Source organism: Rhopalosiphum maidis, chromosome 1 (genome assembly GCF_003676215.2).
Source record: "Rhopalosiphum maidis isolate BTI-1 chromosome 1, ASM367621v3, whole genome shotgun sequence".
Taxonomy (NCBI): Eukaryota; Metazoa; Arthropoda; class Insecta; order Hemiptera; family Aphididae; genus Rhopalosiphum; species Rhopalosiphum maidis.
The window spans coordinates 69,500,049-69,513,458 of NC_040877.1; the positions used below are offsets into that span (position 1 = coordinate 69,500,049).

The 13,410-nt window shown below is 25.4% G+C and overlaps 2 pseudogenes; both read left to right on the forward strand.

The window, feature by feature from the left end:
• The first annotated feature begins 1,256 nt into the window (after window positions 1-1,256).
• LOC113550281 lies at window positions 1,257-5,975 on the forward strand (annotated as a pseudogene).
• Window positions 5,976-7,227: 1,252 nt separating this feature from the next.
• Window positions 7,228-13,144, forward strand: LOC113550359 (annotated as a pseudogene).
• The last annotated feature ends 266 nt before the right edge of the window (window positions 13,145-13,410 follow it).

The window sequence follows — 13,410 nt, forward strand, 5'->3', positions numbered from 1 at the left end:
CAACGTCTCCAATCGTAAGTCATATAGTATAATATACGTGTAATAACTAAGTAAATAATTATATTAAATTAGCATACCTAAATTGAATAAACAATAAGCAGATATTTTGTACTGTAATAATTCTATTATATGTAAGTAATGAATAATAATTAATATTAGTACCTATTTAGTTATAATGAACAATTAGTAATATGAAAAACAACCTTAGTGATAACTTATTCTTTAATACTCTAACTACAAGAGTTTCAAGTACAAATATTATTGTATATTTTGTTCTGCTTCATTGTATGCGATAACAATTTGCGTGTTATCATATCGTTCTATGATAATAATTATAATATGAGCCATTTTCGTATAAATATTAAATTCATAACAACAATAATGACCTAAATCGTTCATAAAAAATGTACATGGCTTTTCATACAATTATTTTTTTTTCAAATTTATTTCAGTAATACAATTTATGAAGTACATAATTTTCAATAAACATGTTGACACTTTTATAAGTAGTGTAAATTTAAAAAAAAAAAATTTTAAATTGTTTAATAATCTACACATTTTTGTAATTTTATTTGTTTAATAAATTATTACTCAACTAGAAATCATTACTTACGACACAAATAAAATGGAAATCTAAAATTATTATTATTATTTTATAATTAGGCACCTTTTTACTTATTATATTTATTGGCAAAAGTATACTGTTAAATCCAATTCTAGTTTTATACTAAACATAGCTTCGTTAGGTGAACATTTTATCCTCTTACTCTATTTATTAGTATGATTATATTTCAAACCAGTAGCAATAGTATCTTCAATGTCCTGGTTAGCTCATTCGACTGAGTGTTGTTTTTTTACGTAGCGAGACTTACTATGAACTATTTTAAGTTTTGGCTACATTGCATAGATTTCAGTTACAACTTGATTTAAAAATCCACGATTGTAAAATTGATGGTACTTTAAAAGTTTTTAAAATGCCTATTATTGCGTCAAAAATTTTTTCGGCACTTTGAAATATTTTAACGGTTGAAGTAGTAGAAACTTTGTGAGTTGGACCTGGTAAACAAATATAAAGTAATACTCATCATCTGATTGTGTTTGCATATCAATAAGGTATATCTTACAGTGACATATAAATGGTTGTACCACCAACAATTTTTTGACTGTGTTTCCTTTTTTTGACACGATTCTCAACTATTGAAACATAACTACATCATATTTCTATTAATATTTTTATATTTACCTTGTGTTCCATTATGTTTTTACATGTATGATTTCAAATAATTCTTCTTTATGTACATGATATTTAATTTTGTCATATTCAGATATTTATAAAATTAACATATTAAAATGTTCACTTATATTATGTGGACTACCGCATTGTAAAAAATTTAATAAGAACAGACAAACTAACTAATCAAAATCTGCAAATAATAATCCGTGTTTAATTAAGCCCTGATATTTTTACTATACCTTAAAATTAACTATTTAGGACCCTTTCCAATTGGTCTTCAAAGAGGTCTTTAATTGCAATCCTACGCAGAAAAATAAAATCCAACATGACGTGTATGTAGATCACAAAAGCAATTCATCATTGCTCCTTGGAAATTTCACTCTCAAAATACCTTTTGAGGATAGTTTTATTTGTATGTGGTTAAAAAAAAAAAAATTAAAAAGTTAACACTTTAAAATGATGAGTGTTTAATGATAAAAGAACCACCCTGTAATTTAGGTGTACATTTTAAACTAATACCTGATTTATTTTTTGGATAAATTTACATAAACTCAATTTTACGACTTTTTTTTATGGCGGAGTTAACACTAAAAAAAGGTACTTGTGGCAGAGTTTACAGATGTCCACTATCAACCGCACCAACCATTGGAATGCTTTTTTGGAAACTTTAATACCTCCTTAATTCTTTAAGTGTTAAACATACTTAAAATATCAAATGACTTATTCAAATCTAAATTTACTCCACACATTAAATAACAAAAAAGTCGTATGGGGATTTTCTTCTGAAGACATACCATTTTTTTCGTGCATTAGAAGAAGAACTGAACTATTACGTCATGAGTGATGTTCTTTTGATTTTTCAAAAACCTTATTAGAATAACAATTATATTAACAAATACTGGTGAGCATTACGGTAATATATTATACAAAATAGCATATCGATATTGAAGCATATTTATATATTATAATTTAATTTAAGCTTATAAAAAAAGAATTATTTTAATTAGGTATACATTTTCAGTGAAATCAAAAATGTACCATAACGTGACAATTCAAACTACAGATGAAACTGTGATCGATAATAAAGCTATTAAATACACATACCTATTGTATGAAATCATGAAGCGTGTAACTAATCGTATATATATTTTGGTAATAATTTGTTGAATCATAACAAATAAGTAGTAGGCATCTAGTATTTCTGACAATCCAGCCCTAATAACTTCTTTGTTATTGACTTCCAAAGTCCAATTACGGACTTTGGAAATTCTTGCTAATTACTTGTAAAATTATGGCATTCTACAAAACTTGTTTTAAATAAGACAATACACTTGGTAAATACCAACTTTTCAGCGGTTCAAACATGAGAAACTCATGTAATTACATATTAGAAAAACTACTGGTAATGTTAAATGGTTTTGAGCAAACATAGTATTAGTTTAAGCAACTTAAAGGCCATGCAATTTTCATTGGTCATTAATCTTTTTTTATTTAAACTCAAACTCGTTTATAATACGAATACTTTAAAATCTATATAGTAGTAATAATGTTATAAAATTATACCCCAACACTGAGTTAGAAATAATAATTCCACATAAAAAAAAAAAAAAAATTATTATTTATTTTAATTAAATACATTTTCAGTGAAATCAAAAATGTACCATAACGCAACAATGCAATCGCAAGATAAGACCTTGATCGATAATAAAACTATTAAATACGCGTATCGATTGTATACAATTATGTGTCCTGTAACTACTAGTATTTATTATTTGGTAATGATTTATTGAAATATAACAAATAAGTAGTGCCTATCTATTGTTTGTGACACCACTTGGTTTTACACGTTGAACAATAGCTGTTTGTATACTCATCGAAACCACAAAAATAAAGGAACCATATAAACAATAAACAGATATTTTGTACTGCAATAATTCTATTAAATATAAGCAGTGAACAACAATAATTAATATCATCAGTACCTATTTATAGTTATAATTAACAATTGAGTTATATTTAAAAAAATGTCATGAAGCGTGAAAACTAAATGTTCTTTTTTTAGTTATTTGTCCAAATTGTTTTTCCATGGCGATAACTCATACTTTGATACTCCAACTACAAGATTTCAGAGTACAAATATTATTGTATATTTTTTTCTGTTTCATCGTAACGGCGTTAATTAATAATTTGCGTATTACATAATTGTTCTATGAACCATTTTCGTATAAATATTGGGAAATATAGATAAAATGTAATGAATTTTAATATATATATTTATAATACACAGTAAAGCATCGATATAACGAACCCTTAATATTCCAGTGAACGCGGTAATGCGGACGTCATATAAATCCATAATTTGTTCGTAAATACAATTAACTTAATATGTAGTTGTTGTAACCCAATTAATCTATAAAACATTATAATCGAAAAAAACAATTTCGTCATTTTTATTGCCTACCTATTATTTTACCTATTTGTTTTAAATTTAAAATATAATAAATATGATGGTGGCGAAAAGAATAATAAAAATCCTAATAATTTGAGTAGGTTAACTTGAAATACCTCAGTCTGAAATTGTCCGGACTATCGAGCCTCTACTGCAATATTAATTGCATTGTTATAAAATATAATATTTATTTCTTTATTTTAATATCACTTATTGTCGCATGTACTACTCCTGATTCCCGCGGTGTTTTGATGTGTATTTTCGTTCCGCCGTTTTGCTGCACTTGTAAAACAAGCTTATTGTAGCATATTAGTGACTTCTAGAAATCTTTCTTTGCTAATTAAAAATTGAATTTATAATGTACTAAGCTGAAAGGTGGCCTTCCTTAATTCTCATTTCGTACATATTTTTGTGACAAAATAAATATATTTTTATTTTTTCATTTAGAATATTAATAATAAAAAGTAAATATTTATAAGCCCCCGAAAAATAACTCTAATAATATTTTTAAAATCACTACGACTACTACAAGCTATATCGAGATCAGCGTCTGAAATTCCAAACGTTGCTAACTGACCAACTTCACCTGGACGAAAACGATTCTCAAAAGCTTGTTTAATTTTGTACGGTTTGAAATTATAAATGTTTAAGTTGTTGAATTGTATTGTCACGAATAGATTTTATTTTTACGGGTACAGCTAAAATAGAACAAATACATAGATTATTTTGTTTACTCGTTATTTTCAGATATTGGTTCAATTAACTAGTTAAGATGTTTAAAACACCAAAAATATAATGTGGTTACTGATTTATGGTTATTTTTTGTTTTAGGGCCCTTTCCAGATAGTCTTCAAACAGATTTTTAGTTGCAATCATCTGCAAAAAAATAAAATCCAACATAACGTGTATATAGGTCGCAGAGGAAATTCATCATTGCTTCTTGGAAATTCTACTCTAGAAATACCTTTTGACGACAGTATTTTTGTAAGTGGTTAATGTTAATACATGGTCATTACTTGTAACTATTTTTATCATAACTTATCGTATCGTAATGCGAGAATTTCGGCGATTACATTCATAGGTACGATTCCACCATATGATTTTTTTAAAACCGCTTAGAAAACTGGTTATTTGCATAAGACTCGTCCATTAAAAGTCTCCGATTGTATAAAATAAATCGATCTTAAAATCCATTAAATGTCAATTATACATATTTTAAATACATTCATTTGTGTGGTTTTAATCAAACTTAAAATGCAAGTTTCAAATTATATACAATAATAACTATTTTATTTTCTGTAACCAAATGCAACCATTACAAACAAAACTGTTCTCGATTTCCAATTACTGAAACATAATCATTGCGTGATTTCTTTTTTAAAATTGTTTTATTTTTAATCCTTTATTGCTACACATCTAGATCATTAGAGGAAATATTGTTCCAAATTTAAAGATCATATATTTTATGGTTCTCGAGAAATAATAATCAATAAATGAGTGATATTTGCCTTTTATAATTCATATTATAATAACTGCATATAAAATTAATAATTATAATTTTTAATTGATAGAACAAGCTATTAAATACTCGTACAACCTAACATTGTGAGGGGAAACATAAAACAACAGTTACACTATTTCCAAGCCGGTCCAAAAACCGTACACACAATCGCATCTGCGATATGTTGGTTTACTTTAAATTTCGTTTTGTCTCCAAAACGTGTTAGTATTGTGAAATGTATCATAGTGCCAAAGATGTATTTTATCTGTAAGTTTTTTTTTTATAGTTGGAAATGAAAATAGCTCTCAAAGATGCGTCTGGAAACTGGATAGAAAATGCGTTTACGCATAAGATACCAAAGGCTTGTTCATCGTTTAAAAAATTAATGGGAAAGAACTGGCAAACATTCATGCATGGTCTTGGATTCAAAAATATCGATTATCCTATACTTTCGATAAAAACTTAGTTCGTTAAAATTATTAGATTTTATTTAATTATTAGTATTCGTAGCACAAAAATTTTACAGATTAGATTGATTTAGAAAGATTATACTAGTTTAATAAAAATAAACACGACTAAATATTTTCTTATTAATGTGATACATTTAAATTGTTCTGTTTTTATACATTCAGGGTACTTATATAACTCCGTGTTTTGAGTTATCACTTTTTATGGATACGAGTTTCCCGAAAGTGTTTATTTATGGGACATACAAATCGCATATGTATTATTCACGTAGAAATGAAATTTTTGGCTGTACAGTTTGCATCATGGAATTTAAGCGTCCTTGAAATGTAATCTAACCAATTTTTTGAAAAATTATTAAAGAGGTTATTTGAATTAAAAAAAAATTAAATTGTTCCTTTTTTCTCAAGAATTATAATAGTTTTAAATAACCATTTTGAAAAACAACAGTACCTACTTATACAAAATATAAATTCATAAAAAAAATGATTTATTTCCAATTATTTTAAATTTTAAAAATATATTTTTTATGTGTAATCAATTTTTATAACATAAAACATATTATTATAAATGTATAAAATATGAATAAATTAGGAAATAAAAATAATTTTCCTTTTTCTCTTGGCATCCAATCTCAATTATCTATGTTTGGCCGCAGTTTTCCAATATCTCCATAGAGCTTTGTTCTCCATCTCTACAGCACATTCCTTATTCTTTAGGTTTCTTCTTGATAACGTTTTCTTCAAGGACGGGTGGTTAGCCTATCTCTGAAAAATCTTTTCCTTTTCCCAATTTTCCGATTTTTCCATTACAATGTAATAGTAAGACTTTTATATTTTGTACAAGGTGGTGGGAACATTGGTATCCTTACGCCATTTCCTTTAAATGCCTTTTACGATAAGTGGGACTGCAAGAGTTACTTTAAACATTAAGTGTAAAATTGATATAAAACTTAAAACAATGTTATACGATTCAATCATAAAATACTGTGCTAATTATAATATAATAATAATCGTATAATAATTTAGTAATTATCGAAATGAAAATAAACTATAGTAATATTATACATATTATATATAATTTAAGTTTTTAGTTTAACACAAAAATACAATAGCGATATGAATATGTGATAGAAATATATTACGTAATAACCTATTGTATGGTATCATGTACACAGTACGCGTATTTATATTTTTTATTATAATTATTAAAATTATACAAATAAATCATTAAATTTTTAATATTCGTATATCATTATAATAATGTATAGAACTGATATATAGCAATATAAAAAATAAATTTAATACAATTTTAGCGTATTTTTAAAATTTGATTTTTTTTCATTAATATTTTATATTACAATGCAAACAATAAAATAAATATTATGTCAATAAAAATTCAACAACGGATTTCTATTATTATTTTAAAAATAATATTTAGTATCTAGTATTATTATTTATTATTATCTAGTATACATACGATTCAGTTTTATACGTCAAATATTATACTCAACGGTACTAGGAAAAGAAAAAATAGAAACTATGAAAAATTGTATTTTTTTTTTTGTTTATGCAACTTATGTTCACAGTTTATTTTGAATCTGCCAAGTCTCCCGATATAAAAATACATTCAACTTCTCCAATTGTAAGTGATATCTTAAAATAAGTGTATATAAAAGTAACAATAAATATACATTGAAGTCACGTTAAAGCAATAGTCTCAACAATTATTTTTTATAATAAATTGACTACTTATTAGACTATTTAGACTTTGAGTTTTTAATAGAAAAAATTATAAACGACTTTGTATTTTTATGCCTAAACTTTTTAAAAGAAAAATAGTATAATTTTATAATTAGAAAATAGAATTTAGATGTTTGTGTTTTTCGAATTTAGTAAATATTTTACTCTTGAGCAAATATATATATATATAAAGAAAAATTCAATAAAATTCATAACATTTTTATCTACCGTAAGGTAGATTATAGGAGTAAAATTTAATTTTGAGAGTTTTGTAATTAGCACGAAAGGAAATTATTAATACAAATATACAACACATAATTACATACAAACATAAATATAAAAATGAAATCTCTTATTTCTTTCTCGACTAGTACATCTAACTAGTGGTCACCTCTTAATTGTAGTCCTTTTATCCAATTAACAACACATTTAAACATAGGGAACCTACTTAAAAGTTTGAACATTCGAAGAATAGATACGTTTCAACTATTTACGGTATCTTATATTTAAAGGTTTCACTACTGTACCTGCAGTACATTATATTATAAAACTATGATAAAATATTAAACATTTTTTTTAATACTACTTAGGGTCCATACAACGTGATCTTCAAAGATATTTATAGTTGCAATCCTATGAAGAGTAATAAAATCCAGATAAACTGGTATCTAAGTCACAAGGGCAATAAAACAATAATTATTGGAAATTCAACCGGTGTTATTCCATTTGATGATACTTTATTTGTAAGTTGGTATAATTAAATCAATGTATCTATAACTAGTTTATAATATACCATATACCTATAGATTTACTTTCTGAAATGAATTATTCAAGAATAATCAATAATCTGATAATTAAAATTTGTTATTTCTATTTCACAAAAAAACCATTTTTTATGAAAATAAAAAAAATATTTAATTTAATTACTTAATAGTTAGGTACACACTTTTATTACTTAAGACCAGATATGAATACTACAAGGGTTTAAGTTATTATCCCTTTTTCTTTATTTAAGGTCTGAACGCAATTATTTTTTAATACAATTTAATTTTTTTTTTTTTTTTTGAAATCACAAAATATGGAATATTGTTTTAAAATAAAATACATTAATAATCATAATTATTGTTTTAACTATAATTTATATAATACCACCACAACATTAGGATCACAAAAAAATGATAATCGCAAAATATATGCATAAATACCTAAATACACTATCAATATCTATTTTCCTGTAATATTTTAGCGTTGAGCCGTTGAATTCTAAAACCACACACTTTTGATAAAATACAGGAGAAAACCGCAAACTTTTAGTAGGTTAAAACCCCGCACACATTTATAAGATTAAAACCACACAATTTTTAAAATTGTTGTATCCAAAAACCGCACACTTATTATTTTGACAAATAGTATATGTATTATATATACTTTAGTAGGTATATATGATTTATATTGACAAATAGTTTTTTAAAATTCTATAATTTATTAATTATTATTTATATAAATAAAAAATAAAAATAATGTAATAGTAATAATCTAAACAAAAAATTGTATATAGGTAGTATTGAAATTAAAAAAAAAAAATTAAAGTTGATTGGCTGAAATCCATTACTGACATTTTTTAAAAATTTAATACGATTTCTGTCCATTAACAATTCTTCACAACATTGTGCTCCTAAAAATCTTATCTTATCCGCTATTTAGTAATAAAAATAGTGTGTGGTTTTTGTCTATCAAACTTTTTGGGGGTCGAAATCAAAAGTTTGTGGTTTTCGAATGCAGCCTATTTTAGTCATCATATGTGATATTTCCAAATCACGACATACCCACTCAAGGTATCAGCCGACGAGCTTGCAGGTACAACAACTCTTACACGGCTACCGAAAATGTTCGTTCGTTGTCGTCCACAATAAATTATGTGTTTCTTATTACATCTCATTCCAATAATTCATTAATGTATATTTAAATCTAATAACTTAAATGATATTGGTTAAAGATACAATTACACTTTGTGAATTACTAACTGTTGTAGAAACTAAACATATGTATTTTTTCAACATTAAATATAGTTTATTTTCCAATACACGTTAATATTAAGTTTTTTAGACCGATTTCAGATATTTATTAACCAGTAAAATGTTTTGTAGTTGGATATTAAATTAGCTCTCAAAGATGCTTTTGGAAGATGGAGAGAAAATTCGTTTATGCAAAAATGGCCAAGAGCATGTTCTACTTTCAAACAACTTTTGGGAAATGAGTGGAATACATTTTCGAAAGGTTTAGGACTTAATCATACCAATTGTCCTATACCTCCGGTAATAATCTATATTTTTAACGTTATTTTTTTTTATTTTTATTTTTTATTAATTATTATAATTAATCAGTAATTCAATTTTGATTTTGAAGTATTATACTTGAGGTTAAAATACATAATTAATTATAGTAAAATAAATATGTACAAATATGTATTTATTCATATTATTTATTTTATAACATAACATTCCGCAGCCCTAAGTACAGACAAATGTACCTACAATAATATATATATATATGTATTTGTGTGTATTTATTAGATAAAAGTGGATGGGTCTTCAATGGTAATGCTCATCATCCTTAACATTGGTTAATTTTATGAATAACTGATGATGGAAAGTTATTAAAATATGACAAACAGACCGACACTGAAAGCATAATATTTTGAAATTAAATATTTTCCAAAATGTTGTTAAATGTTTTTGAATTCGGTATAATATCAAAAAAAAAACCCAAAAGCTTTTCTTTCTTTGAATACTAAATAAAATAAATCTTTAAAAATTTAGCTCTTAAGTTATATTATATAAAATGTCATTGAAAAATAAATAACTGATTTAACTAAACATCAATATTTAAAATCAAATAAGATAGTGTGAGTTATGATAGTTTCGGGGTAAAGGCCATACCAAAGGTGAACAAACATGAATGATCCCATAAAATTAGAAGCAAAAGTGGGAATAATAAAAAAGAATAATTTAAATGAATTAAATGAATTATGAATGATATAATGATAACAACTTGTTTATATTATACTCTTTTACTTGTTTTTATACTTACAGGGATTTTACACAGCATCGGGCGTGGATACTTCAATATTCAAGAACTCCAATTTGCCAAAAACATTTTTGTATGGGACATACAAATTTTACATTTATTTTTCACAAAAAAATGAAATATTCGGCTGTCAAGTTTTCATTTTAGAACTTAAACGGCCTTGAAATTTGTTACACATTAACATTGTTATAATGGTTTATTATTAAATATCTACGATAATATTAAAAAAAAAAAACGTAATTGTTAGTTTTTTTCTAAAAAACTATAGAATTACTAAATAGCTTATATTTTAAATGTGTTAATAATCATAGTTCATAACTGAAGTGACTTTTAGGATTTAAAAATCATTAAAAATAGCAAACTAAAATAATCAAACTTTGATTTACTCTCTCCCGTACAAACTTTTGGAATTCAACTGACTTAAAGATATCGCAATCACAATAACAAGAATTTAATTTGCATTTCATATCGATTTTTCCATATTCCGTCAACAAAGATCCCCCCACACACACACATCAAGCTTCAATACCTTTTTTAAATAATAAACATATTATCAAAAAATACTCAAAATACTCCTCACATTAAATAACAAAAAAGTCGTTGTTGTAGATTTCCTTTTGGGAACACACGATTTTTTCGTTCATTAGAACTGAACAATCGCGCCATGAATGGTTTTTTTTTTGATTTGACAAAACCTCATTAGAGTAATAATTATAGCGAAATATTACTAATGAGTATAACAGTAATGTATGATGTTATAAAAAAACACATCAATATTAAAATTGGATTATATATATACTATAATTTAATTTAAATTTATAAAAAAGAGATTATTTTAATTAGGTATACATTTTCAGTGGAATCAAAAATGTGCCATACCATGTCAAATGACAATACAATCACTGGATGAAACAGTAATTGATAATAAAGTTATTAAACACGCGTACCTATTGTAAGAAATCGTGGAGCGTGTAACTAATCATATTATATATATTTTGTTGATAATTTTTTGAATTATAACAAATAAGTAGTAGCCAGTAGGTATCTAGTATTTGTGATACTTGGTTGTACGTGTTAAACAGTAGCTGTATACTCATCGGAACCACCAAAAATAAATCATGAAACATCATATTTTTTTTATGTTTATACAGCTGCTACTCACAATTATTATTATATCGGTATCGGTTGCACAAAAAAAAATTCTTCAAGCTCCTCTTTTTGTAAGTGATATTATGTAATATAATATTTAAGTTAATACATAATTATACTAAACTAACACAATTAGAATAAACATAATTTAAGATATTATGTGGTTACTGATTAATGATTAATATTTTTGTTTAGGGACCTTTCCAATTAAACTTCAAACAGGTTTATAATTGCAACCCTTCAAAAAAAAAATAAAATCCAACATAACATGTATATTGGTCACAAGGGCAATAATGCATCATTACTCCTTGGAAATTCTACTCTCGAAATACCTCTTGACGACAGTTTATTCGTAAGTGGTTATATTTTATCTGATATATTACATTTTTTTAAATCAAATATATTTACTATTTATGAGTTGAAAGCTAAAAATTAAAAAGTAAGTAATACAAGTAATCTGAGATTTTATGGATCTTTATGAAATTATTAACGAACATTTTATGGAAAACCGGACCAAAAATGTTGATCTGCACAAGGATCATCAATTAAAACCATAGCAAACAAAAGTGTACTCGAATTTCAGTTTACCGAAACAAAATCGCCATGTTATTTCATCATTCAAATTATTTTTTTTTTTTACAATCCTTTTTTTATTACACAACTAGATCATTAGAGGAACTATTGTTCTAAATTTAAATTTCATATAATTTATCGTTTTTGAGAAGCAATAATCAGATAATAATAAGAGACTTCTGGCTTGTATAATATAATATAGTAATAATTATAATAATTTTTAATAGCTAATAAAATAATCCATTTACTTGCGGGAGGAGGGTTGGGACATAAAACAGGAGTTACGCAATTTTCTAGCTGATCATGAAACCATACACAAAATCGTATTTGCGGTACGTTGTTTTCACTTTAAAATATACTTTTGTATCTAAAACGCGCTATAGTGTTGTATATTGTAACATAGTGCCAAATATATATTTCATCTTTAGGGTTTTTTTTTTATAGTTGGAAATGAGAATGGCTCTCAAAGATGCATCTGGAAATTGGAGAGAAAATGCGTTTACACAGAAGACACCAAAGGCTTGTTCGTCGTTTAAAAATGTAATGGGAAAGAATTGGCAACCGTTCATTAATGGTATTGGATTTAAAAATATTGATTGTCCTATACTTCCGGTAAAAACCTAATTCGTTAAAATATTAGATTTTATTTACTTATTAGTATTCATAACATGTAAATGTTACAAATTTGATATTAATTTGGAAATATTATACTATTTTAATAAACACGACTAAATATTTTCTTATTAATGTGATACATTTAAACTGTTTTGTTTTTATACTTTCAGGGTACATATATAGCTCCGGGTTTTGATGTGTCACTTTTTCTGGATACAAATTTCCCGAAAGTATTTATTTATGGAACATACAAATTACATATGTTTTATTCACGTAGAAATGAGATTTTTGGCTGTATAGTTTGCATTATGGAATTTAAGCGTCCTTGAAATTTAATCTATTTGTTAATTACGTTTTAAACAACTGATTAAGCAGCTGAATTTTGATTCAGAAAATATGTGATTGTTCTTTTTTCTCAAGAATTATATTATTTTTGAATTACTTATCTGAAAAACGACAGTTAATTATGGATTATAGTTAAAAATTGTAGTGATCATTAAAATAAACTAAATCTATAAGCTATATCTATATTTATACAAAATCTTACCTGAGTCACATTGTAATGAAGTAAGAGAAATCAAAATTGTACGTGTCA